Source organism: Hippoglossus hippoglossus, chromosome 22 (assembly GCF_009819705.1).
Source record: "Hippoglossus hippoglossus isolate fHipHip1 chromosome 22, fHipHip1.pri, whole genome shotgun sequence".
NCBI lineage: Eukaryota > Metazoa > Chordata > Actinopteri > Pleuronectiformes > Pleuronectidae > Hippoglossus > Hippoglossus hippoglossus.
The window spans coordinates 19,730,436-19,756,827 of record NC_047172.1 but is presented as its reverse complement, the minus strand read 5'-3'; the positions used below and the strand labels follow the sequence as shown (position 1 = coordinate 19,756,827).

The window sequence follows — 26,392 nt, the reverse complement described above, 5'->3', positions numbered from 1 at the left end:
CACAGTCCTCTGGGAGGACAGGATATAGGAGGCCAGGGAAACAAAAAGCATAAATATGCATAATGGTGTCGGAGTGCTGTACAAGGGTGTGGCATAGTGATGCACGGATTGCAGTTATACCCGTAGACCACGCAGTTGATTCGCAGGTTGGGTCGGTAGGGTTGCAGAAAATAACATTTCTGATTAAGTGTGGATGGGTTTGGGTGAGTGGAATCATACATCATTAATGTGTAAAACATTAATTACATTCTCTAAAATGTGAACGATAAAGAAAGACAATCTTGTGCATCCCGCAGCGAGGGCTGCAAGCGAGCGCTCATTCAGCGCAGCCGGGCTTATCACTGAGGCCAGATGGAGTCTAACTTTTTGTGCAGTTTGCTCGTCAATGAAAACACAGGGTCCTATTTTTAGCCAAGGGCACACCGTGCAAAGTGCATCTCAACGTGACCGGATGCGCATCTGAAAATGGGGAGATATCAAGATCTACTGGGTGTGTTAGTGGCGGGATAACCAGACATTGTAAAAAAAAAAATTACAACTGGAGACAGTTTACAGATTTAACTTGTGACAGCCCCCCTCTCTCCTCACGCAGTCAGCCCTGCCCAAAGTGACAATACACTGTTGTGCGGTGCGCAATCTCCTTAAAGGGAAGGAAAAGGGAAGTTGAAAAGAATATCTGGTTGGTTAAGTCAATCCTTGCTGCTAACACACTCCGTACATCTCAATCTTTCAATCTCTCCCTCTTTCTAGATGCACCACGCGCATCCTGTCACCATTTTGCCAAATGCACACACTCACGTTCCGTGCCTCATGGCGCACAATGTTTTTATTGACTATAACTACTATTACTATTGTAATTGCAAATGCCTCCACAACAATGTGGACTTAATAAGTCATGCCCAAAATAATTGTTAAAATAATTGTCAATTTAATTGAAACCAGCCTTCGTAATGGTAACATGTTACCATATCCTCACCAGCAAAGTAGAATGTTCATGCAGGTGCAGGTCTCTAAATTGGAGAAAACAATTCCTTCGGGTGGGTGCTGGGCAGATGAGTCAAGCATACGTATGGATTCAGAGTGCCGATCTGTGCATCTCTAGTGTGACATGCATTGTATGGGCTCAAAGAAGTGGGGGGCAGGGATTTGCAGCACAAATGTCTGTAAAAAACCTACAGCCTCCTGGGCAGGAAAAAGAAAAGCCATCAGCAGAGCTTTAGAGACAGTAGTGAAAGCCTTAAGATCAGGAAGGACAAGCTGTGGTCTTTAGGACTCAGACTGGGAACTGTTGACTGGATGACCCCACATTCTATCACTGATGATTACTAGATGATAGAACAACCAGTGAGTGGAGACATACACCATCAACTATTAATCTGGATTTGTCTAAGTCCACAGTAGTGCATACATTAAAAACTTACATTTTACTTAACTTTACATTAACTTTACTCTACATTTGGATGGAAACCAAACTCTGAGAATAGAAATGTCAATCAAAACAAGAGATATTTGGAAATATCCTATATTTCCCATGCTGCAACTACCATTATAATTGTGTCTGCCTACATTTTCTCCATGTTCCTGGTTTGTAGGTATTCTGTAAAAAAATATTGCCTCCAAGGCCAAACCATGATAATCATGATGGCATCACTGTGACATCACTGACTCTATAGTACCCCTGTCCATCTGTGCACCCTTCCTCACAGGCTGTGTATCACATACACTGGTAAATTGTTATTTATGTTTCAGTTGGGGTTTGGCCTATTTAATACTCTTAGAGAACAAAAGGAAAGTGAGCAAATGTACCCTCAGTGGCCCCTTTATTATGAACTAGTGTACACCTCCTTGCTATAATGCATCTAATCACCATATCATCATCAAGACACAGTAAAGGGGTTGTTGTTCCAAACATCAGAATGAAACAAATGTGATCTCAGTGATTTTGGCTGGTTTGAGTGTTTCTGAAACTGCCGATCTCCTGGGAGTTTTACACCCAAGGGTTTCTGGAGTTTCTACTGAGAATGGTGTGAAAAACAAAAAAATATCCAGTGAGTCGAACATTCTGTGGGCAGGAACGCCTTGTTCCAACAATGGGTAAAGCCTTAGCAACACTGGGCAGCAGGAAATGGAACAACTGCCCCTGGGAGTTTAAGTCCGATCTGTGTATTGTTGTTGACCATGTTCGTCACTTCACGACACAGTTAACAGTCTCTACTGGCTACTACCAACATGATAATGCTCCATGTCACAAATTACATTCCATCAACATAAAAAGTCAGTTCAGTGTATCACAGTGGTCTCCCCAGTCACCTGCTCTCATTCCAGTCAAACACCTTCAGGATGTAGTGGAATGGAAGATTTGAAGCATGAATGTGAAGCCGACAAATCTGCAGCAAACGTGTGATGCAATCATGTCAACATGCAGCAGGATCTAAGAGGAATGTTGGTTAAATCCTTGCCAGGAAGAATTCAGGCTGTTTTGGGAACAAGTATTTAGCTGCTTTCAGACCTGCACTGAACTGCCATTCTCCAGAGGGGCTCTGGAGGCTTTCCTGCCATCCCCTAGTGATGACTCAGGATAAAGTCCGAACGAGCTCATGTGAGAACACATTAGGAGATTCTCTGGGTGATTTAACATGAGCGAGTGAACCCATGGATGACATTTGTAAGATCTCAACTTAGGAAGACAACGATATAAGAGTTTTTGGTGATACAGGCTGTCATTCTGCTGTAAGACCTCCGTAGCGGAATGTATACGTCCATGTCCTGCCTCTGCCTGCTACATCAACCTCACCTGAACGTTTTCTGTGTTGTGAATGTGTCTGACCAGAGAATATCCTGCTACGTTCCTCAAGTCCGGACCCAATTGTGCGGACACACTGCAGAGTTCATGTCTGAAACCTGCCATTGAAAGGTGCACCTGAGAGTATATATATTTTTGAGTTTCTGATGGGTTTGGCTGCGAGCTGGCACCTGTCAGAAACAGCTGCTCATTATTGGTAGACAATTTGACGGAGGAAAATGTAGTTATTTAAAGCTATAACTTGTATGTTATTGCTGTGTCTGGTTAGACGAAAGAAATCCCGAGCAGTGACAGTAACTACAGTTCTCTTTATCCGTTAGTGGTGTTGTAGCAGATGGAAAGGAGAGGTATGCACATCTGGGGGGTATGCCTGGAGAAAAACAGGCTGGACTGCCTGGAGGCACGAGATCCAGTGAGGCGGAAGAGCTCAGATGTTTCTGGTGGCTTGTTCTCCACTGCAGGGGAACAGTTGATCAAAAGAGGCTGAACCTGGCCAGTCGGTCACTTGATGTCCTGAAGTCCTCTCTCAGCAGGAGGCCAGAGCAGTTTGTGCCTATTTAGGGAAACAATGCCTATCCGCACTTGGTGAGCACTGTGGGTGGTCTCGTACTGAGTGCTGGATATGTGAGGGTGTCATGAGAGAGGGCGTTTTCGGGAAATAGTTATCAGCTGTCATGTACGTCTCTAGAGCATATGTTAGCCAGGTGTCAAACCAGAAAACAAGGATGTTTGCCAGAGCATTTCAGGGGAAAAGGAGCAGGGAAAATGGATCAGTGGGTGTAATGAGAAAAGAAATTGAAGAATTTAAGAGAAGAAAAAGCAAACTGATGGTAAAATGTGGTATGAGAGAATATAAAAGTATGTAATAGAAAGGAGGTGAGAAACAAATGAAACAAAGGGTGAAATTAAAGGTGATAAAAATGAGGATAGAAGAGAGGGGAAAAAGAGTGAGGAGAGAAGAAGAGTGGGGTGAACAAAGGCTATCCATCTCAGTTTCTGTCCAGCTGCTTAGGAGGGACTGCAGTATCTAACGCACACACACACACACACACAAACGCTTGGACGAACGCTCAAATACGTGCATGTCCACACACACTCTCACACACCATAGACAGCCCATTCTGCCGATGGCTGACACAGATACTGCAATGCAGAGAGAGATGAGGGGAGGGAGCGGGGAAGGGAGGGAGCCGGCGAACAAGTGAGCAGGGAGAGAAAAAGCAGCCAGAGGAGGAGAAGAGGGGATAGGAGTGCGACGGAAAACGAGGGAGGGAGGAGAAACAGACAAGACAAAGAGGGGAAGAGAAGGGCGGGTGAAGAGGTGAAAGAGGAGAGGAGCTGAGGAAAAACATCAGAGAAAAGAGAAAGGAAGCGGCTGATATCAGGGAGAGGAGGAAGGTAGACTGAATGGTTTGTGTGGTCGAGACAGAGGAATGCAGGCACAGCATAAATGTGTTCTCTGCTCATTCAAAAGCACTGAATGTGTAGAGTTTCCTTTTGCCAAAAAAAAGCTGAATGAACAATTTCACAATTTCAGAGGGACTGCTTGTATAATTTCACTGTAACATTAAACCATTACAGCGCCACGGTAAGTCATCAGAAACCGCTGCTTGTTAACACGGGAACTGTCAGCCTCTACTGGCCAACACGGTTTAAATACAGTGGGAATCCTGCTGACTGGAGATTGCTCTTTAAACAAGAGAGACAGTGCTGAGCTTAAGGTTTTGGTGATTGTACTTCAAAAGGTCCAGGATGTAAGATTTAGGTGAAAGGGATCTATTGGCAGAAATTTTATATAAAATAATCCCAGTGATGTTTTCAGTATTGTACAAATTGTTGTTTTATTTACCCTAGAATGGGCCCTTTATAATTGAATATGGTATATTTACATCGGGAGTGGGTCCTCTCTATGTTTTTGACAGTAGTCCCAACTGGACAAACTAAAACTGAAGAACTGAACTAAATTCTACACACTGAACCTTTAAAGAAATTAGAAGGAAAGTTTTAGTTATGCCCAAGTTTGTGCATCAGTTCAACTGCTTTATGCTGATGACTCACAAAGTTAAAGGAATAGCTCAACATTACAGGAGAAACACTTTCTTGCCAAGATTTAGAAGATGAGATTGATCTCATGTGTATATACGCTACACAGCTCAGTGAGGGATGAACCCATCTTTTACTGGATAAACTACCAGGTAACCTAAGTCAACCTAAGTCAATAAACCAACGCCTCTGAAGCTCAAGCAAAAGTCATTTCTTGTTTATAAAATAAGGCACAATTACTTCATATATGTTTTTTCCCCATCTTTCTCCATGAGCTTGCTAGCAACTATAAACGGAAACAGTACAAACAGCAAAAGGTACGAGCTAGACAGAAGAAAACAGAGGCAAGTGCTAATTCAATTTTTTAAATGCAATTACAACAATTGATGAAAGCTCAGGTTCTGCTCTCCAAAGCACAATGTTGAATAAAGAAAAAACCTCCATACTATGAAAAAACATCATTGTAGGGCTGATGTGCAACCACAGTCTAGATTCTGCATATTAGTGTTGTGAAAAACCTGAAATCACAGGATTTTGAAGCCTGGATAAAATCGTGAAATTAGGTTATAGACAGATTTATTTTGTCTGTAATTAAATGAATGAGGCTATATTACAGTCATCAGAATTTCTGTAGTCGACATGTGCATGATTAGGTTATGCTCCTTCACTTTCACACTGTACAGTTGTTACCTCCTGCAAACCATCTCTCCCTCCATGCTACCTCGCTAAAATTGATACCTATCCAGTTTGTCATGTCCGGCAACATTTCACGACTCTCTAAAGATTGATATTAACTTTGGTTAGAGGAGAAAAATGGATGCTGGATGTGATACATGTAAGGTTTGTTGCAAAACCAATAAACAATATGGTGGAGGCAGCCCTAACAAGTCATACAGAGGGACTGAAGCATATCCATCATGATAAGACAAGTGGAGAGATGCTTACATGAGTGTTTCCGGTCCTGCCACAGGATGAGATGTCTTTGTCAACATGACTTCACTTCTTGGTGGGAGTGAAATTCAAAGGACAATGAACAGAAGTTCTTTCTGAAAAAACCTCTGCTCAATATTAGCCCATATTCACAAATCACAATTTGTCTGATAGGACTGAACAAGGTGTGACATCCTCTGTCCTTAACCCTCTACAACAGTAATGAAAAACTACCTAAAAAAATCCTATTAACGGGAAAAAATTATGAAACCTCAGAGAGTGTCTGAGGGATCCCTCTGTGGAGAGGTGTATCAGTGTATTTTCTACAAAAGAAAATGTCCGATAGAGACGAAAGGAGCATAAATGTGTTGTCATGATGTGTGAGGAGGTTATAATGTATTTATATCTTCTTTTCTGGGGTTGTTACAAAGCAAGCTACTGGGAGAATGACCACACAGTGTGTCGCTTTTACTGGCTTTTCAGAGAAAGTGCTGCCTGTAGAGGGGATAACACCAAATGCTGTGAAACCTTGATGTTGAAATTTTGTCAGCATCGTTGGATCCAATCTGCCACGGACCACATGTGGCCACGTGTGCAGACATATGTTCCTTGAGGAGATTTACCAGAGCCTAAATGCAAATCATATCAAGAAGTGAAGAAAAGCGCATCTAATCCACTTTTCCCTGTCCGGGCTGCAGTATCTGGAAGCATTGCTAAGCAGGTTACTCCATTGTTGAGAGAATGAATGGACAGACCCATGCTTCCTTTCATGACTGACTGACACGTTCCAGTTATTCAAAGGTGAGTCTTCTTACTGTAATTTCAAGCGTGAAGTGTGTGAAAGTGAATTTTGGACATATGGAATGTGTGTGTGTGTGTGCACTTGTTTTTTTCCCCTCTTAAGGACCTTTTCCAGTATAAACACTGACCCTGTCAGGACCAGTAGACCTCATAGGGACAATAGCCTGGTCCTAATGAGGCTGTCATGCAGGCACACCGACACAGACTCAGCTGATTTCGCTGACCCTCTACAATTTAAACTTCTTCTTCTTCTTTGTTTGGTTTATTAGGCGGTGGCAACCAATGTCAAGGTGCATTATCGCCTTAAGTTGCATTCTTCTTCTTCTTCTCTGCTTGGCCCATGTTGGTTTGTTTGTAGCCACCTCCAAATTATCAACACTGATTAACACATAATGATCTGCCCGCTGAGTTTCTAACTCTCATTCGCGCTCACATGACACACACACACACACACCGACACACGCACTCACACACACACAGTGTCATCAGATACCCCATCACACATATTGTCTTTTGCACACAGAGCGGTAAAGTGTGTTCCGATCACAAGGGGTCACGATAATCACACCCTCACACCTTCTAGACCAGCAATGGATTTGTCTGGTCTCCGAACTGGCCCCGGATCTGCTGTGGTGGACAAAGCCATGTGTGTCAGGGAGGGCTTTAACTTTTTAATTTGAAACTCGAAACATTCACACAAACATGGGAAGAAATGTCAATATTTGATCTGATCTGTTTGATATTCACTTTCAACAAGTACAAAAGTCTGACAGTCTAGTTTGCCCTGTGATCCAGCAGAGGGTGCAATAAAATGTCACTATCAGCTTGCCCCTATAACCAAGGAACTTTTCCTTACTGTGAAGATCACAGTAACACTAACGAGCAAAACTGAGCAAATACAGAATAAGATGTCAGCCATTATATTTGATGCCTTAGTCTTCTGTGGCTTGCTCATCTTTAAAGCACTGCATGTGACACAAAAATAATTCGACTAAAACAGCTAAACTTAATGGATAATTGTGTTTCATAGCAAAGTGGTTAAAGCTACAGAGATAAGTGTGAAGATCCAGCAGCTTTGATTCAAAGGCACACAGAGAGTGTAGTTAGTCCCAGGCAACAAGTAGCTCAGAGGCAGACGGATCCAGGAAACACGGACACAAGGTTAGAAGAAAAAAAAAACACGGTTCATGTCTGATCTTTATCCACATCTCCAACCTCTCCCCCGCTCTTTTCATCTCCTCGTCTGTCTCTCACCATCTCGCTTTGCCTTCTCTCTTTTGCATCCTGTCACACTCCCACTCTCTGCCCCTCGCTCTCTGTGTTTGTCTGGCCCTCGCTCTGGATGATCCACAGTTAATGCAGTTCATTAGCTATTTTGTCAAATGACTTCTCTTTCTCGCTCTGTGTTCATACTTCCCTCTTTCTATGTTCAACACATTAAGCTATCATCCATTCATCCATACAAATATCCATCTTTTTATCCATACATATATCCATCTGTTCATCCATACATGAATTAATTCAGCCACAATGAACAAGCGACGATCTGCCAGAATAACCCACTTTGTAAGGCTGTCACCACTTGGAGTGTGTATGTGTTTTTTTCCAACGAGTGTGTGTCTGTGTGTGTTAGTGCATGTCTTTTTTGCATTTATCTATTGCTTTGATTGATAGGCTGCTTTGCTGTATCTATTATTGACATAAGTATGTGTGCTTTAATGTTAAAGTATTCACAGTGCCATTGTTTGCCTTTAAGTGTGTGTGTGTGTGTGTGTGTCTTACAGAGATTTATGAGCTGCAATATTCTAAGGAAACTGCATAAGAGATGCAGTAATAACCAACCTGGGATGCTACAGTAAATATTTAGAGACAGATAGGAAATGTTATCTCCTACTACACAGAATTTGTCCTTCTGCCTTTGTTGTGGAGTTGAGCCTCTGTGCGGCTCAACAGAAAGTTTAGCATTCAGCTCAAATCTACATACAGTGCACTTAGGACTATAGATGTGTGCTGTGGTAGAAGCAGAAAATAGGTTGAACCCTGGTCCTGGCCATGCAGGGGGTGGGGGTTCTATTCAGTATACATCCATAGGGTTGACTGGCTGTGAGTCACAGCTTCTCCAAAGATCTAAAATGTTGTTTTTCTGTTGAGCTGCTGTGTTCACATTATTCACAGGTTCAATATTTAAAAAAAAACCTTTTCACCATTCTCTGGGAATGCTCTGAGTTTGCTTTGCCCGACTTCTCCCTCTAGCTGTCAGATCTGCAGTCTCTGAACAGATGTCTGATTAAGACCTGCTTTGATTAATACCTCTCCCTCACCAGATATTACACATGCAGTTAAATTCCCCACAAAGACTTTCAGTCTCAGTGAATTGTATTAGATGTACAAATAAACTGTTTGCATCCTCCCCTCCAAATATTTGGCACACTTTGCAGGGATTACTCACAATGAAAACCAAATTACATAATCATGCCGATAAATCTGCAGTAAATGAAGGCAAGTCAAGAAGCAATATAAAGTAATCAACAGCCTGGTAACATACTGTTATTTTCATGTAATATGATATGTAATATGATAATATAAGTGTAATTCCTAGCTCCCTGGTCTTGATGGGGTAGAATCCGCTACAGTTAAGATCTTTAAAGTATTAGGCTACATCCATACTATTAGGTTTTCATTGAAAACAGCATTTTCAAACTAAAACGACCTGTTCACATGGGTGTTTTGACTCCGATCAGTTTTAATCACTGTCCATTAACACACATCATGTGACCACTCACTTGCACTGTGGGCATGTGTGTGCCGGTGAACATGGATTGCTTGAATAGTAGTTCTTCTCCTACCCATATAAACAGTTTTATAATTGTAAAATACAGAATTTAACTGAACAACAGCTGTTAGGCAAAGACAACTGCGTCAGCATTGCCTGTAATTGATTATCCCTGTTGTGTTCTACATTGGTAGCCAAGGATAATGCTGGTTGTTTTCATCCAGATGGGGCTAATGTAATAGGAGCTTGACGAATCAGGGAAGCTTACGTGGTGACCGAAAGGCCCAATCAGCAAGCAGTTGGGAGTGTCTATAGGTGCATTTGACTTGATGCATGCTGGCTAGAATTTTTTTCCGGCTTCATCCAGCGCTGCAAAACGTCACCAGGTCAGGTGACCTTAAAACATTGCATAAGTGAGCCGGCTGCAGTCAGACCATGCAGTTGCTCTCCTCCAGCTGCAGCACCTCTGTGACATCACAACTCTGCTCTGATTGGCTGAAGGCTTCACTGACGCGCATGACGTGTGTTATGTTTCAGTTCTAAGAATTCAGATCTGTTTATCCATAAATGTAAGGTGTTAAAACTGAACCCTCTTTTTGTACCTGCAAAATGTCCAATACAGGAATAATATCAACCTTTTACCTCGTAATTAAAAATATATATATAATATGTTATTATATACACGTATATGATTGTGTGAATATATAATCACTTAATATATAAGCACTTCATAAGTAGTTCATAACTGTTGGTTTCTGTTTGTTTCTGTAATGTTATTTCATGTGTGCCTTATTTTGTATTTCTAATGGGCTGATTATTAAAAAAGAAAAAAAATTCTCACTATTTATCTCCAAAGATGATGTGATGACTTTTCCTTTCCTGACATGGTCACACTACAGTTTGTGCAAAAACACAGGTATTTACAAAGCAAGTTTGATTGTTCTCATCTCACTGGCGCTATGAGAAGTAGAAACGGAAGAAGCATGAAGTGAATATACAGAAACGTTTATTTTCCCCTGATGACCTTGTGGGGCCTTCACCACAACGGAGCGAGAGAGACCTCTTGGAGAGATCTCTCCAGCTGCTAAATGCTTCATTTTGTGCAACAGATATTTATAATTTATAACAGTGTGTATGCCTTCAAGCTGGGAAGGTAACCTGAAAAGGATCTATTGGAGTTTACTGGCGGAAGAGAGCTTCCTGCTGAGGCTCCACACGAGGGTAAATGGGACCAGTTTGCAGATTGTAAAACCAAAACAATGAGCTGAAAGAACCACAAAATGCAACTTTTTCCATTGTTTATGCCAGAGTAGTGACACGTGCAGCTTTGAAGTCATACTGTCATTACTGGTACCACTTTCCAAGCTACAGTAAAGTTGTACACGTACAAATGTACTCTAGTGCTGATGATCTAGTTTGTTCTGTTGGACCGTGATTCATTACACTGTAAGGTTGCTGTTTGTGAAGGTGTAAGTTGCTTGTTGGATGTGTTTCTTTCAGGTCAGTACAGCACTAGGCCGATAGGCTCTGTCTACACTGTTCTCTGCAGCCACCTCTGTGCAACAGAATCATCACATCATGATTGCCTCTGTGGCTTTTGCTATCTTCAACCACAGGGCTTTGAAACAGGCTGTAGCAGCTGAGCTGATAACGGGGGCTTCCAGTCACAAGTGAGGATGGATCCTGGTAAACTCAGAGTTACAGAGGCAGGAGTGCAAGTTATTTTAAATCTTAGGATATGATGAATTTCAAACTCTTGATTGCTTTGTACATGAATACATGAATAGTGCTGGGAAGTAGGGATGGTACATGTAGCGACACCAGTAGTTTCAAAGTCCTGCACACCCACATACTGTAGATGTTTTCACTTGTGGCTGATAAGAGCTATGCTGAGATTGAGGTTGGGTGGAGCAATTATATTTACGTGAGATGTTTTCGGACATGACCTGCAGAATTGGGTACGGACATAATGTAGAAATTCTGCTGCAGTGGTCATGTTTTTACTTCACATCATCACCGGCATTGGCTCTTTTTCACACAAACTCTCTTGACGTCTTTGTTGGTGTCTTCTACCTGTGTGGCAACGCTGCAAATACGCAGGCTCACCTATTAGCTTTCCACCCAACTGAGGAAGGGGAGGAGGAGACGAGCGGAGCAAAATTCTTCAACCTCGTCAAAGTCATCTAAACAAACTGGATGTCATGTCAAACTGGATTTTTACAGAGAGTGACAGTCCTATCAGCTGGAACACTCAAATTCACCTGAGTGGGATTCCTTTGACTACATTAGTAGCTTTTGAGTAGCCAAGTTTCATAATCATGAATGTTTCCAGGAGCAAGCTATTCTACCACCTCCATTTAAAAATAGCAGTTTGAAGGAGCTTCCCCAACACAGCTCGAATCAGTGCGATGCATTTATCTGTACTGTTGAACAAGGCTTCTTACTTCTCGTGTTTTTTCCTGGATCTGACACCGAGCATTAGAATATATTTATATTCCTTCATATATTTTAGTAATATATTGTGATGGATCAACTGGTCATGCTAATACACTACTCATGCTGCAAACATTCCGAATTTGAAAATGGCTTTGCACTAATCAGTTCTAATCAAGAGTAAATAGTAAGAAAGGAGGCCATGTGATAGAATCCACTCTTTCCATGACGCCAGCTTAAACAAGTGAATGAGGACGTCGTCAAATGCATTCCTTTGTTTTCATCCTTATTGGAATGAATGAAGCTTCTCACAGGCAAGCTGACACTGTAGATACAAGGTTGGCAGGAGTTGCTCAAAAGCTACATTTAATTGAACTTATTCTTTCCAAGTCTGACTCATGCACATATGCTTGCCCATGCACACACACACACACACACACACACACACACACACAGACAAAAACATCCCCTTAAAGCCTTAGCTGGGTCAAAGAGGCAGCAATTAGGGATTTCACACACCATCACCTTAATTAGAAAGGAGAATAGGGACACAAACAAGTTAACACACACAGTGGTGGCCTTACACATGGATAAATAGACATCACTTACACATACAAAGTTGATTAACAGATGTTGGTTGGAGTCACACTGGAGGAAAGGACGAGTCAAAAACACTGTGTTAGAGGAGACGGAGAGCTGAACAAATCAGGAGAGACAGACGGAGACAGGGAGGGACGTGTGAGATGTGGAGACATTGTCTACTCCAGACACAGGAAGTCACAAAGCTAACCCACACACTAATGAGGGGCCATGCTAATTGAGGCGAGTAATTAATCAGTCCTGCTGCTAAATAATCCAATTCCAGCCCGTGTCAATCTGTCATACTAATAGCTATACAGTCACATACCCACACGATTTACACACACACACACACACACACACTGTAGCTAAACGCACAAGCACAGAAGTCGACTTGCAGCGACACACATACACACATGTGTACACATACTGTCATTACAGACTGAACATGTACATTGACAGATAAGAGGTGCATACATAGTCTAGTGCAGTGGTCACCAAACTTTTCGAGCCCAGGATCACTTTTCGATTCCAAACGTAAGCCAAGATCTACCACCCCGAAAAAACCCACTTAGGAGGGTCATATTTATAATTTTTTGCAATTTCTGTTAAAGGCTGAACGTACGAGCATTAATATACACAAAGAGAGGCAGTTGTGCAACTTTATCCATTCAATGCACAATATTCACATTAATATATATACTTAAGCTTCAGTTCAACAATATGTTCTGCAGAGTTCTGCTACTGCAGCACAATGTTTTTACATATAGGCTTTGACTTGAATATGGCCATAAATGTGACTATTTCCTTTCCTGTGTCCTCAAATAAATACCAGTACTATAAAATCTTCTGCTCCTTCAAATATTTCACAAAAAAAGAATGGATTTGGTCAAATGAAACACTGGAATCCTTTTATTTTGAAACGCATACAGAAAGTGTTGCAACCATTTATGTTTGTGCCATAAATTCATCAGATAAACATTAAAACTCCAGTAAAAGATAATTTTCTATGTTTATTCTTCTGTGAAACACAATGTTTATCTGTTTATGTCACAAACATATTTTCAACACTTCCTGAACCCGTTTCAAAGTAAAAGCACTCCAGCGTTTCACCTTCTGAATCCATTCATTTGTTCTACGGGGCTTTGATTGTTATCGACAGACTGGAAGATGCACATCTTCATACCGTAGAGTCCTGACATTTAGTTTAGTACATAATCCGACTTGTATTGAAGGAAATGCAGTAGATAAACCAGCAGCTCCGCCGCCAGTAGCGGACACACAGCGCGTGTGAACAACAGACAACCGACACACAGCCGATCTGCGGTGCAACGGCAGCCAGTGAGTCCAGAGATTGACGGGGATCAACGGTGAAGACTGTAAAAATCAACCGGTAGATAGCGATCGACAGGTTGGCGACCACTGGTCTAGTGTCTCATTGGTGAATTCATCCATCCACTCATTCTCCTCACTCTTTATTAGCCTTCCCCCACTGGTTCATAGGAGTAATAGCCCTGGTCGGCGACACAACAGTCAATAGGAACTGTTCATTATTCTACCATATTTACCTTCAGTCAAAAGTCAAAAAATATTTTCTATTGTGCAGTGGAAAGATTATTTATTCATCCAGATGCTTAGTTGGTTGTGACTGCCCCAAATCTTTACTGTTGTTTAACTAGTGCCATGTTTTTTTCTTTAAATATTTGTACCAAATCAGTAACTTTAATAAGTTCATAGTTAATGGTAAATGATCTGTATTCAAGGGCTTTTTTAGCCTTGATTACCACTCAAAGCTCTATACAGTACAGTTCTGCCATTCACACACATTCATACAGTGCATCTATGTGCTGCCATTTCTTCCACATCACTCTTACAGTGCTGGCACAGCTGTCAAGGCACTACTGGGGTGTCAGTATCTTGCCTAAGGACACTTCCGCTGACACTCTGGTTAGTTAACGACCTGCTCTACCTCCTGAGCCCCCAATGAACAGATATCCTCCTCCCACGAGTCTCTGAACGCCACCTCCTGGCACCTCCCTTTCTGTCTCTTTTCACAGGATTACTATTTGTAATTCTTCCAAAGGTCTTACATCATTGCCACCAATTGCAAAGAGATACTCGCAAAACTTTAGCTGTGTTTTTTGTTCTGCACTGTTTTCCAGCATTTAGCCCAACTGGTTAGGACTCAGTGACAGATCATGTAAAACACAATATAACGAGACAGCAGAGAATGATAGTATTCCTGTTAAACTAGTAATATACCGATGTCTGAAAGTTAATGAGACAATGATTTATTAATTCATTTTCAAGTGGAGCAGGATAGGTGTTGAGAGAGTAAGGAACAAAGAAAGGGATTTAATTTAAATGTTGGCAAATATCAGTTTATAGCTCATAAAGCCTCTTTTAATTCCCATTCTGGCAACATAAGTGAAAAAAGGATAATCCATCCACAATGTTGCCGTGCAGTTATAGCACAGGATGTTGAATTGCAAAATCATCATTGTCAGTTGCTTGTTTACCTCATTCTCATGAGCGGTAAAACTACATGCAGCTTCGAAATGCTGAATGGAAGTACCCGACCCAACACTCTAAGCAGAAAAGGTAAAACTGTGTTTGTGTATGCATATGTATTATTAGAAAGAGACAATGAAGTTTGATTTATTCTATACCCAGACTTTTAAGAATTAGAAAATCCGAGAAAAACAGACCTGCTGCAGAAAACTGCTGCAAAACTTCTTGAAAGTCTTTTTGAGCTTCGCTGCGTTAATCTAACATGTTGAGTCAGTGCGAGGTCCCAGTACAGTGAGATACATCAAGGCTTGTCTGTGCTGGTTCATTTATGGGTCAAATCAGAGTAATGTGAACAGCATGGAAAAGTTTACTTCTTTTATATATTTGGTATTGTGACACCTCGTGTTTCCGAGCTGGTTATTTTGTGCGCTTGTTTGAGGCGAGAAGGGAATATGCTCCAGCAAAATGTTAAACACTTACAGTTGGATTTAATTGGCTCCCAATGTGACAGAAATAACTGCCTGTATCCGTCTCAAGCAGCGCAGAATATTTCCAGAGAGGATCCTGTGAGAGTCACTAACGATTCACGGTGCACTTTGTCAAAGTTTGCAAAAACTTTCCACGACGATGAAATAACTTAGTGAGACAATTCATTTAAAGCCAGTATATTCAGAAGAGCAGAACACAATGAGAGGGCCCCCTAACAAGGACACTTATGTAGAGACATACCAGTGCAATTACAACAGTGCACAATATATTGGTAATGAACATAAACAGTACATTAAGGTGGACGACACGTCTCCACGTCCTCCCACTATCCAGAAATGAGGTCAAAATATCTCTGACAGAAATCCTGCCATCTTGCACTGATGATGTCATTTGGAGCCTGCGCAGTAGCGATCGGGGTATGCAGCCGTGATAGTGAGGTTTGTTTCAGATTACCATGAAACCTGGGGCAAGGACATTTTCAGACATTTACACCACTTTCCCAGGGAATAATTCATGGATCTTGATGGAAAAAAAAACAGGCATAAGGAACTGATACCTATGAATGTGTGAAATGTTGTGCTTCAAGGGGACTGTTGGGTCCTTAATCTCTTCTGAGGGCTGTTCTAGTCACTTCAGCTTTTAGATTTTTCAACAACTGAAACCATCACTCTATCCCACCACTGTATTTTGATTTTCACATGAACAATAAGTCAGATCAGTGTGTAATATGAGTAAATTTGTATTAGAAACCAGCTTCACAGTTCCTATACAGTGTATGATTCCTCAATATTGGTCCGGTTCTTTGGACTCAACTGGAGTACACAGTACGGTTGGTCAAATAATGACCATTTGTAACACAGTGGTATAAATTGAATGATCCGCTTGTTCTGGATAAGTGTTTGATCAAAAGAGTTCTCATCAGTGTCATCAGGACACTGGCCCTTTGTTGAATTTGTGAATGTAAGTACATAGACCAAATTGTGAATATTTTAAAAGTAAAACTGAAAAAAACTAACAAAGAGAATCCAAATATCTCAGGATGAGAGGGGCCATACACATAGAAGAGGCCAACGCTCGTGTTGATGTGCTGTAAACAACAGTTGATCTCTGTAGTGGAATTCATCCTGCATCCTGCCTCCTGCCTCCTGCCTCCTGCCTCCTGCATGCTGCATGCTGCGTCACCCCTCACCTGAACACTCCGGAGATTTCTCAGTTCTTGTGAACCCATCTGAACTGGAGAATCTCTTGCTGGGTTCTTCATATGCTGAAGGGAAACCCCATTACACGCACATTTTCCAGAGTTCATGTCTGAAAATTGCTTTGGAGAACATTGCAAGACGCGGTGAGGTTCACAGCTGGATTAAAAAACATTCAGTTTTTTAAAGGATTGTATTTAAGGGACCCCTGTTTTTATTTTAAGCAATCATTTACCATTTTCTCTTTCCTTGCTGTTTCCAATCCAAACTTCTCTCTCAACACCAACTCCTCTTCTGCAGATTTAAATCCCAGTTGACTGAAATGTTCCCATCTCATTATGCATTTAAAGGCCATTAGCAGTTGCATGTTGACACAGCACGCATACGTCTCCCCCACTCGCAACTCTGACGCACTCCACTGTCTACATTCTACTTCTACGTGACTTCACAAGTTACATACATGTACTGTGTGCAGGACATATAATATTTACATTGATTTGTAAGTGGCATGCAAACGGTGCACATCAATCTGGAGCAGTATTAATACACACACAAAAAATCAGACATGCTGTACACACGTTACATTCATTCAACATAAAAACACGACATTACAATGTACACACAGACACACACATGCACCAATAATTAATAACTGTGCATATTCATATTGTGAAACCTGTGCGTGTCTGTCGTCAGACTCTAAATTGTACCTGTCATTCTCAATCTCATTCTCTAACGATAGCCAATCAATAATACAGGAGCCACTCTCCGCTTGGCACACACACACACAACAAGCTGTTATAGCTTTCCTCAAAGGGCCTCTCACTCAGCTGACGTCATTCACTCATTTCATTGCGTCTCTTTTCTTCTCCAGAAGACGAATATCTCACATTCATTACGCTTGAACACTATGGCGCAAATCTCTCCTGTTTCACAGTGATTAGCTTGACATTATGAATCTGTGAAGCCTGAAAATATTTGACAGCAGCAGCAGAGCTCGAACATCTATAGGCAGCACGCTCCGATCGAGGCAGCGACACGATGCCAAAACAAGGCCGTGTACTTTGACTTTCATTCAGCTCAACGTCTGTATTTAAGCTCAAATGCTTTTCATTCAATCTCCAAACCTGTCACACTCATCCGACATTGCCTTAAAACATTACGTTAAAAGTACTTATGGTGAAAGAAATAAAACACAGCAAAAGATTGAACAAGTTTAGAGTCAGAGCTCATTCAAGTCGGTCTTGGACCAGCTCTTAGCTATACTGCTATAGGTCGAGATTGTCAGAGTCCTTGTGCTTTATCGTTTGCAGATCCAGGATCACAGCTGCAGCCACTTCATGGATCATGATCCTGGATTTTGATTAGAACTAGATCGCTTAGCTATACAATATGTCTACTCAAACAAACTGCCATAATTGGCAATACCTCTATCCTTATAATTGTCATTACTGCTCCCTTCATCTCTGTCGGACATTTGCTTTTTGTATAAATACTTTAAAGGGATAGTTCACCCAAAAATGAAAATTCACTCATTATCTACTCTCCACAATGCCGATGGAGGGGTTGGTGAAGCGTTTGAGTCCAAATAACACTCGGGGGCAAAGACGAGTTCTCGTAATACTCATTAGTTCTCGTGAGAACTGCAGTTGCTGCAGTAGTAACTAGGAGGAGGCTAACAGTGGATGATTAGACTAAAAACCTGGTGTAAATGATATCGTTTCGTGTCGAATTTGAATGTCGGGGCTTCACCCACCCCTCCATCGGCATTGTAGTTAGATAATGAGTTAATTTTCCTTTTTGGGTAAAGTATCCCTTTAAACATTGATACCCCTCTTCATTTATGTTAGACACTCTCTTTTCTCATGAATGTTGTAAAATTATAATTTTACACGTGACATTTATTGCACTTCTGTACGTCCTGGGAGAGGGATCCCTCACATGTGATTTGTGAATATGGGCTATACAAATTAAATTTGATTGATTATTTTTTCCCTAAAATGCTATTTGATGTATAATTATTTGATATATTTAAAATGTATGTAAAATGTATTTATTATTTATTTACATCAACTCAATATGATAGAAAACTGTTTACTCGTTAAATCTGACCCTTTAAATTGAATTTATGTATTAAGGTATTAAAATTGTATAGGTAATTTAAAAACCTAAAGTTATCATATTAGGCAAAACAATTCTGTGAGTGTAGTGTGACGTCATGTGAAAGGATTTGTCTTGGATGAGCAGAAACTGAGGTCATGTACAGTATTCTCTGAAAATCCTCTGCTTCATTTAGAGAGAGTTAACAGAGTTAACTGACAGGCAGGATGAAATCGTTGTCTTTCTTTCCTCTTTTACTTGTGTGTAACTTTGCTGAGGTGGATATGTTGGCTTTTCTCTAGAAAAACTCTCTTCTCTTTCTCACGCGCAGACTTGTAGGTTTACCTTAGTTTCCTATTAGATTTCAATTACTTATTCTTCACCCCAAACAGCCAATGTAGCAGCTGCACTGATGTTATGTACAGTATGCTACAAGCTAGCTAGCAACAGACAAACTGACCAAGCCTTTATGGAATTGCGCCTGCGTCTGTCACCATAAACATCAGTTCTTTGACTTCTCTCTATCCAGTCACTAACTATTCTCTCTATACCCGCACGTTCGTGAAGTCAATTTAACAATTCAAGTTGTAAAGTTTTCAGCAAATGCAGAATATCTTTGTATTATCATTCCTGGCAAATTAGTATCTTTCTGTGAACTATGTTTCATGTTGCCTCTCGATCTTCTGATTAGCACTAAACAGAAAGTACACTGGAGTCTGATGGGTACCACATCGTCACCCTGAGAGCCGTGTCACGCCCAACAGTGATGTCACAGTGTTCTGACACCCTAGAGGACAGGTCTACATCACTGCAGTAGAGTGATACAGTGTATAAACTTCAGTGCATACAGCTGATGATACTTTACTGTGTTTTGTCTCATTTCCTCATCAAACAGGGGCTGTGGTTGAGAGGGTCGTCCAATGATCTGAGGGTCAGTGATTCCTATCCCAAGAGTTTGTACATCTAAAGCTGTTTTCAGACATGCACTGAACTCCCGAGATCCTCCGGAGAGAGATCCTCCGGAGTTCAGTGTATGGGCTGTATGTGTGAACGCAAATGTACGAGTTTCTGCTGACTTTCTCCACCTGCCCCCCCCCCATCATGGATCTCATGCAGGAGGTCCTCAATAAGATTCACCGCGAGCAGGTGGGGGGGTTAATGATAATTTGAACACGCAACAGATGTAAAAACTGAAAAAACGGACACAAATATCCCCGGGTTGAAAAAGCGGTGTCACACACATAGAAGACACAGACAAAGAGGTCAATAAGGCTTTTGGTGATAAAGGCAGACACCGGTGTGGATGTGCTGCAGCCTACCACCTCCCCCGGCGTTGTTCAGGTGTGAAGGGAAAGCTCTCCAGAGTTCCTCCGAGGTTGTCAAGACAATATGAATGCTACTCGTTCTTTATCACAAGTTAATAAAGAAGGGAGAAAGAAAACAAAAGCAAAGTGTAAAAAGTGAGGGTAGAAAAAACAAAGGGCAACAGCATAACGAGAATAAATTCAAGGTAACAGATGAAAAAGGGACTGTGGGAGAGGGTAAATAAACACGAAATGATCTCTCTAAAATAACAATTTGACTATTCACCATCAGATTATGATGAATGCATTGGTTATAAAAAACCTCTATGGTTTTCACAGAAAGCTCTTTTCGAGTTAATGCCTATAAGTTAGTTCCATTTACTGATAAAGTGCAAATAAAGTGTTTTACATATACAGCTCTTTTGGAATAAATAGAAATATAATGTCGTAGTTACTGCGTTTGAACTAACGGAGGAGGCTCGTGTTGGCCTTGACCTGACATTTTCCATGTAAAGTGATGTTTCATTGAGCAACTTAAATCCCCTCAATTCTCACTTGAACCAGAAAGCTGTGAGATCTAAGACAATACCGGCACCATCTGCAGCAGCACATGAATGATTCATGCACAGCTTACTGTCCATATGGGTTGTATACAAATCAGCCGGTACTGCTGTAGTACTCCACTGCCTTTGGCTGATCGGGACATGCAACAAATAAACATAGTCTCCTGCTTGCAACCATATACAGAAATGGGTTGTTACTGTTGTAGCATGTGCTTTTAGAATATGAACTCCATATGAGTCTCCATACGTGTAAAGTTCTGCTGCTTTCTTCTTGTGTTATGTAAACTCACGAGGGAGCTGATTGTCGATGGTGCACATGAGGGCTTGAGAGGTGAAGAGGAGGAAGTGCCAGCGGATGACTCGGTGTAGGATCATGATAGAGGGAGTGCAGCCGTCACAAGGACAGCACCGTATTAGATCTCAATGGTGAGGGACAGAAACGATGGAGACGCCAAGAATAAAAGGCACGAGGTCGGGAAGAGGGGAGGACAGATGCGTGACAGCAGACAGAATGCAGACAAGGAGAAGTGTTACGGCAAGAGGAGCAGATTCAATAATTACTAACACATATAGGAAATATCCACATTTTACACATACTTGTTGATGTTGTACTGGATGATATTGAGGTCGCTTTTACATGGAATTTTTTAATTCTTAAAAAACTGAATGTTATTAAGTTAACAGGTGTTAAGTCATAAGCCAAAGTACTGCTGAGGTGCTAGATACAAAATCAAATGATCACCAAAGTGAAAAAAATTCATCCTGTGGGGAACATGAATGTGTGAGCCAATTTTATGGAAATCAATTTAAAAGAGACATGGTAGTTAAAACAACAAATATGAACCTCACTGTGGTGCTAGAGGAAAGAAAAGGTGATCACCAATCTTGGAATCATTAATGATAATGTTTAATCAGCATCTCTTTGCAATCCATCAACCAACCAAATTCAGGGGTGTATCCTCTTGGCACCATGAATATCTAGATTTCTCTGCCATTTGCTTGATATTTTTATTGATATTATTTGATATTTTCTCACAAGCTTTGAGGTCAAATTGATCTGAGACTCTAATTATCATGGAATACTAATCAAGAACTTGAAGAGGGAGGGATGACAGACAAGCAGGTAGATCGATAACTGTCTATTGCTCATGTCTCTTTCCTCACTAGACCTTCTGTGGCCTGCTTTCCACATGGTTTTACAGTGTGACTGTGATGGGATGAGTGTCAGCTGCAGCCTTCACTCACTCCCCTTGGAAGGACAGATGGATGACTGCGTGCCATATACTCAATGACACAGAGAGATTGATATGAGGGAAGGAGGGAGAATATTCTGGATGGAAAGGCAGAAGTTAACCACTCATGCTTGATTGATCCATCTAAGTGTAATCCACACTAAACTAAAAGTATCATATCAAGCACGTTCAGGCTGGCAGTGAAATACACCCGACAGTCACCATTTCCAGCAGGAGCAGCTGGTAGTGCTTTAGCTGCTGGGCTGCTTTATGGAAGTGAAACAGCTGCACGGTGGGAGCACTTTAAAGGAAAATGAAGAATAATTCATGTTTATATATGTCATATTTTATACAATCCTTAAGATTGCAAAATCTGCAATGAGAGAGCAGCTATTTCGATGCTGGGGAAGGTAGCAGTATTACTGTTATTGTCATTTAACGTTAGCACCTGAGAGTTTAAATTATTTACATTGAAAGAATTAGCAATGGTTAAACCCCAACCAAAGTCGTGAAAGTAAGACAGTTTAATGGTACAAAGACGTCTGCTACATAAAACCCAAAGTACTTCCACGCAAGTTTCTCTGTTGAGGACGGCTTTGCTTGCTTGCTTCCTCTATTTTCATAGCGAAACAATGTAACATTACTGGCTTACTTTGCCAAGAAGTCAAGATGCACTGATCATGGAGAGTTCTTGTCCACACCATCATTCCTGATGAAAATCTACCTGTCGTTCGTGGATGAGGTGATGTATTATATATTATTATATATATTTATTCACGTTACACAGCAAACAGCAAAGAATAATTGTGATCCATTGTAAGTGAGCCGACCTATTAAACTCGCTAGAAGTGCGTTTTTCCTTCATCTTTAATTTGCCTTGGAAATTAGACATTGCAATGACAAAATCTTCTTCACAAATATAGAGGTTTAGCCATGTTGTTTATTGAAGGTTATTTCCTTTGGTCCCCCATCAACAGCAGCCAGGTATAAAGCAATGAAGCATCTCATCCTGAGAGACCCAATGTTTATTCTTGAAAAAAAAAAAAAAAAAAAACTAACTATATACTTTAAATGTTAATAGTAATTGACTGGCGCCCAAGGCTTTAATTCCAGCCCTGCATGCCAAATGACTGTGGCAGAAGGTGCAGATACATGTTTCAATATTGCAGTAATTTCACAAACATGACACTTTCTTTCATTGTGATTCTTACCTCTGATTCAAGCACATCACAACCCTGCGCTCGGCTCACTTTGGATTGATGTCATATCATTATTTACACATTATAATGTTCATCCTTCACAGTTAGCTGGTATCACTCTGCTGAAGAACTTACAACTGCTGTGAACTCATTCATCTGATTGGCAAGCAAAAATCCATTGAAGAACCTTGTCTGCTTACACACAGGAGAATACAGAGATGCACACGGGCAAAGCACTCTATTCAAACTCAAACAGATGGCTGCACATACAAAACAAGACATGGTGTCATCCATTCTGGTTAAGTATTGTGTAGATTGTTGTTGGCGTTTAATTCTCTTTTTCTATTAGGTCTACAGAGAGAACAGAAAAGAACCATTTAACACTAATCCTCACCAAGTGATACATTCATTTGTGTGCAGAGAGATTTAACGCCAGCTCTCAACCAAACGAGGCCGGGGTGAAATGGATACCGTCGTGTCTGTGGGAATAAATGATGAAGACTGAGACGGAAAATAAAGTGATTATTTTATCGTCACATGAAAATGAGAAACATATCGGCCCGAGCTCTATTCAACGGATTGATGGGGTAACAAATTACATATGTTTCTTTTGTCCAATTAAAAAGACATTGCTTGCACATCCATTCACTGTTTGTTACATTGCAGCAGCCTACACCAACCATACAGTTTAAGAAGGGTAAGGTAAAAGGCTGAGAAGCAATGATTCTTCTGTGTCTGGTTAAGTTTGAAATTTGTTTCACACCCAAACGTGATGTCACAGGGTACTGGACTACACTCGTAGGTCACTGCAGCAATATGAGAACTAGATTGTAGTGTGTGTTAATTTACTCTTTAAAGCGAACATCTATTTCTTAGTTTACTACTTAATTTACTTTCATGGACCCTTTAAGCCTTTTAATAAGACTGCTTAGATACAGAGGTTAGTAGCACTTTGTGCCAAAAAGTGTCATGGTTTTGTATTTTTGAGCGTTTTGTCTCAGTGTTTTTCCGCCTCTTTATTAAAGAGTGTTTTCTGTTTAATTATTACCTCGTGTTTCTTGTACTTCCTTGTGTTTGTTTGTCTGAGTTGTTTCGGTGTGGCATGTTTTCTGTTTCCTGTTTTATTTTGTAGGCCCTGCTCCCAGTGTGTTTTCTTTCTTCACTTCCTGTCTGTGATTGTCTGCACCAGTCCTCATGTGTTCCACCTGTGTTCAATTGCCCCTGCCTTCCCTGTGTGTGTATATAAGCCTCTGTGCTTCCCCTTGTCCTTGTCGGTTCATTGTCTAAATGTCGTGATCGCCTGTGCTTTGTCTCCTGTGCTTTTTGTTTTGCCTCGTCTCCTGTGTGCCTTTAGTTGTTTTTTCTGTTAAAGACTTTTTCCATTAAAAATACACTTCTTTGTTAAACTCTGCACCCTGGGTCCATCTGCCTCACCGCTCCCTGACAAAAAGCATGTGTTGACGTGATAGATATTCACGTTGAGGGTTTGTAGAAAGTTGGTGACAATGTGCCTAGAAACAGCAATACACTACAAAAGGTGATGAAGACGACGATGAAGAAAAAACTGAATGTAATGAAAAAGATTCAGTGTCTGAGTTTTTATCTATTTATTTAAAACTCACCAAGGAACACCAAGTGAACATCTTGTCTCTTCTCTCAGTCACGTCTAGTAGCTGAAGCTCTCACAGTGCTGCAACATGTTTACACCTAAATGCACCTAGATATCAAGCTGCAGTGTAGACAGTGTTTACCCACAGTGTAAAATAAATGAATTCCTCAGTTGTCAGAAGGCTCATACAAAGGACGATTGTTCTTTATTAATGTTTTGAGTGTCTTAGTTTATTTCATTCATTCATCCAGTCTGGTTTGTCATCAGTTCAGACCCAGCCACCCGCTAATTGAATCACCTCCCTTGCTCTATCTACCTCCCCACACACCTGTTCTCCGTGTCCCCATAAGCTCCACTCTATATATACTGCTCCACTTCCTTTTGTTCTCTGCCAGATTGTCTCAGCGCCATGTGTCTTTCCAGCATTGTTCTTGCATAAATCTAGTTAAAATGATCCTGTCGTTTGACCCAGCTTGTTTAACTTGGATTCTGCCTCAGTGTAGCCCTTTTTGTAAAAGTTTGCCTGCCTGGATTGTTGTTTGCTTGAACATTTTTTTAGTAAAGACTTTCGAACTTTCACCTGCCTCCAGAGTTGTGAATTTGGGTTATTTTGTTCCTATTTTGAACTGTGACAGCTTTATATTAAGTTATGTCATGGATAACAAGTGTCATTTTATGTTAACTGTATGACTAATAGTGTGTTATCAATAGTTACAATTATTTTTTTAATTTGTATGTTTGCACTGCTTGGTCTTTCAGGACCAAATGGCCTCTTGAAGGCTGAATAATGAAGAAACCTTCAGTTAATAAAAAGTACCCGCACACAGTGTGGAACATGAGAAGCAAGAAAATAGTTCCACCATTCTTCCAAAACACACTAACTACATAAAGTAAAATGAAAAAAACAAAATAATACTGTGTGCTGAATATACAGTGTTCAATAATTTTAATATAAAATGTTATAATACTGGATGCACACACAACTGTTAGATGTGGTTAGATATTTCGATCGTAGCCAGAGGGCTGATCTCTCCATTGGGCCTATGAATTAACAACAAACCTGTCTTGTGGCCCTCACTGGAGCTATGGCAAAGAGAGAGGGATGGATTAGGAGTCATTGCATTGTTGGACAAACTATGTCCATGTTTTACTGTGAACCTGAAGTCCTGGGTTCACGCTCACACAGAAACCTCTCCTGTTTCTCTCAAAGAAAATATCTGCTGCTGAGACACAGACGCACAAGTTTCAACTTGATTGTGCTGCCAAAAACTACAGTATACTACGGATAAGGTGACGGACATTGATGGAGTGACTGTGTCTGGTACTTTTTAACAAACCCGCATTATGGAGTGAGGCGACAATGATGGAAAATGATGGATAGCTCTCTGGCTGGAGGAGGGATGTGGGGGAGGGGATCTGAGATGAAGAGAGACAGGCTGGAGACGGAGATGCAGTTCTAGGGTGACTGATTACTGGAACAGCATCTGATGTCATTTTTACATCTACGACTCCAGCTGTCAGAGATTCTGTCCAATAATTGGCCTTTGTGGAGGTCCCTCCCTCTTACTGCTGTTGTCCAATAATGGTCACGAAACCTAGCTTGGTACTGCGGGCCTGTTCAGCTCCATATTTCTGATCATCAGGTGTAGTAAGTGCAATACTTCTTCTTCTTTCTTAATAGCTAAATATCATAGGAGCCAAACCGTGACTAATTGTTTAAAGATGGCTTGTGTCTGACGTCATTATTACATCACTACTAAATGGCATCGTTATAATATGATATGGTTAGCATTGCCTAATAGGGGTATCCAGTACACGCAGGGTGTA

At 41.0% G+C, this 26,392-nt stretch overlaps 1 long non-coding RNA gene across 1 annotated transcript in view; it reads left to right on the top strand.

Annotated features, from left to right (window-relative positions):
• LOC117756001 overlaps window positions 1–19,786 on the top strand; it is a 28,777-nt gene extending 8,991 nt beyond the window's left edge. The window contains exons 2-6 of the long non-coding RNA XR_004612709.1: window positions 943–947; window positions 6,583–6,592; window positions 14,258–14,268; window positions 18,763–18,766; window positions 19,775–19,786. This is a non-coding gene — a long non-coding RNA (uncharacterized LOC117756001). The remainder of the gene's footprint in view (window positions 1–942; window positions 948–6,582; window positions 6,593–14,257; window positions 14,269–18,762; window positions 18,767–19,774) is intronic.
• The last annotated feature ends 6,606 nt before the right edge of the window (window positions 19,787–26,392 follow it).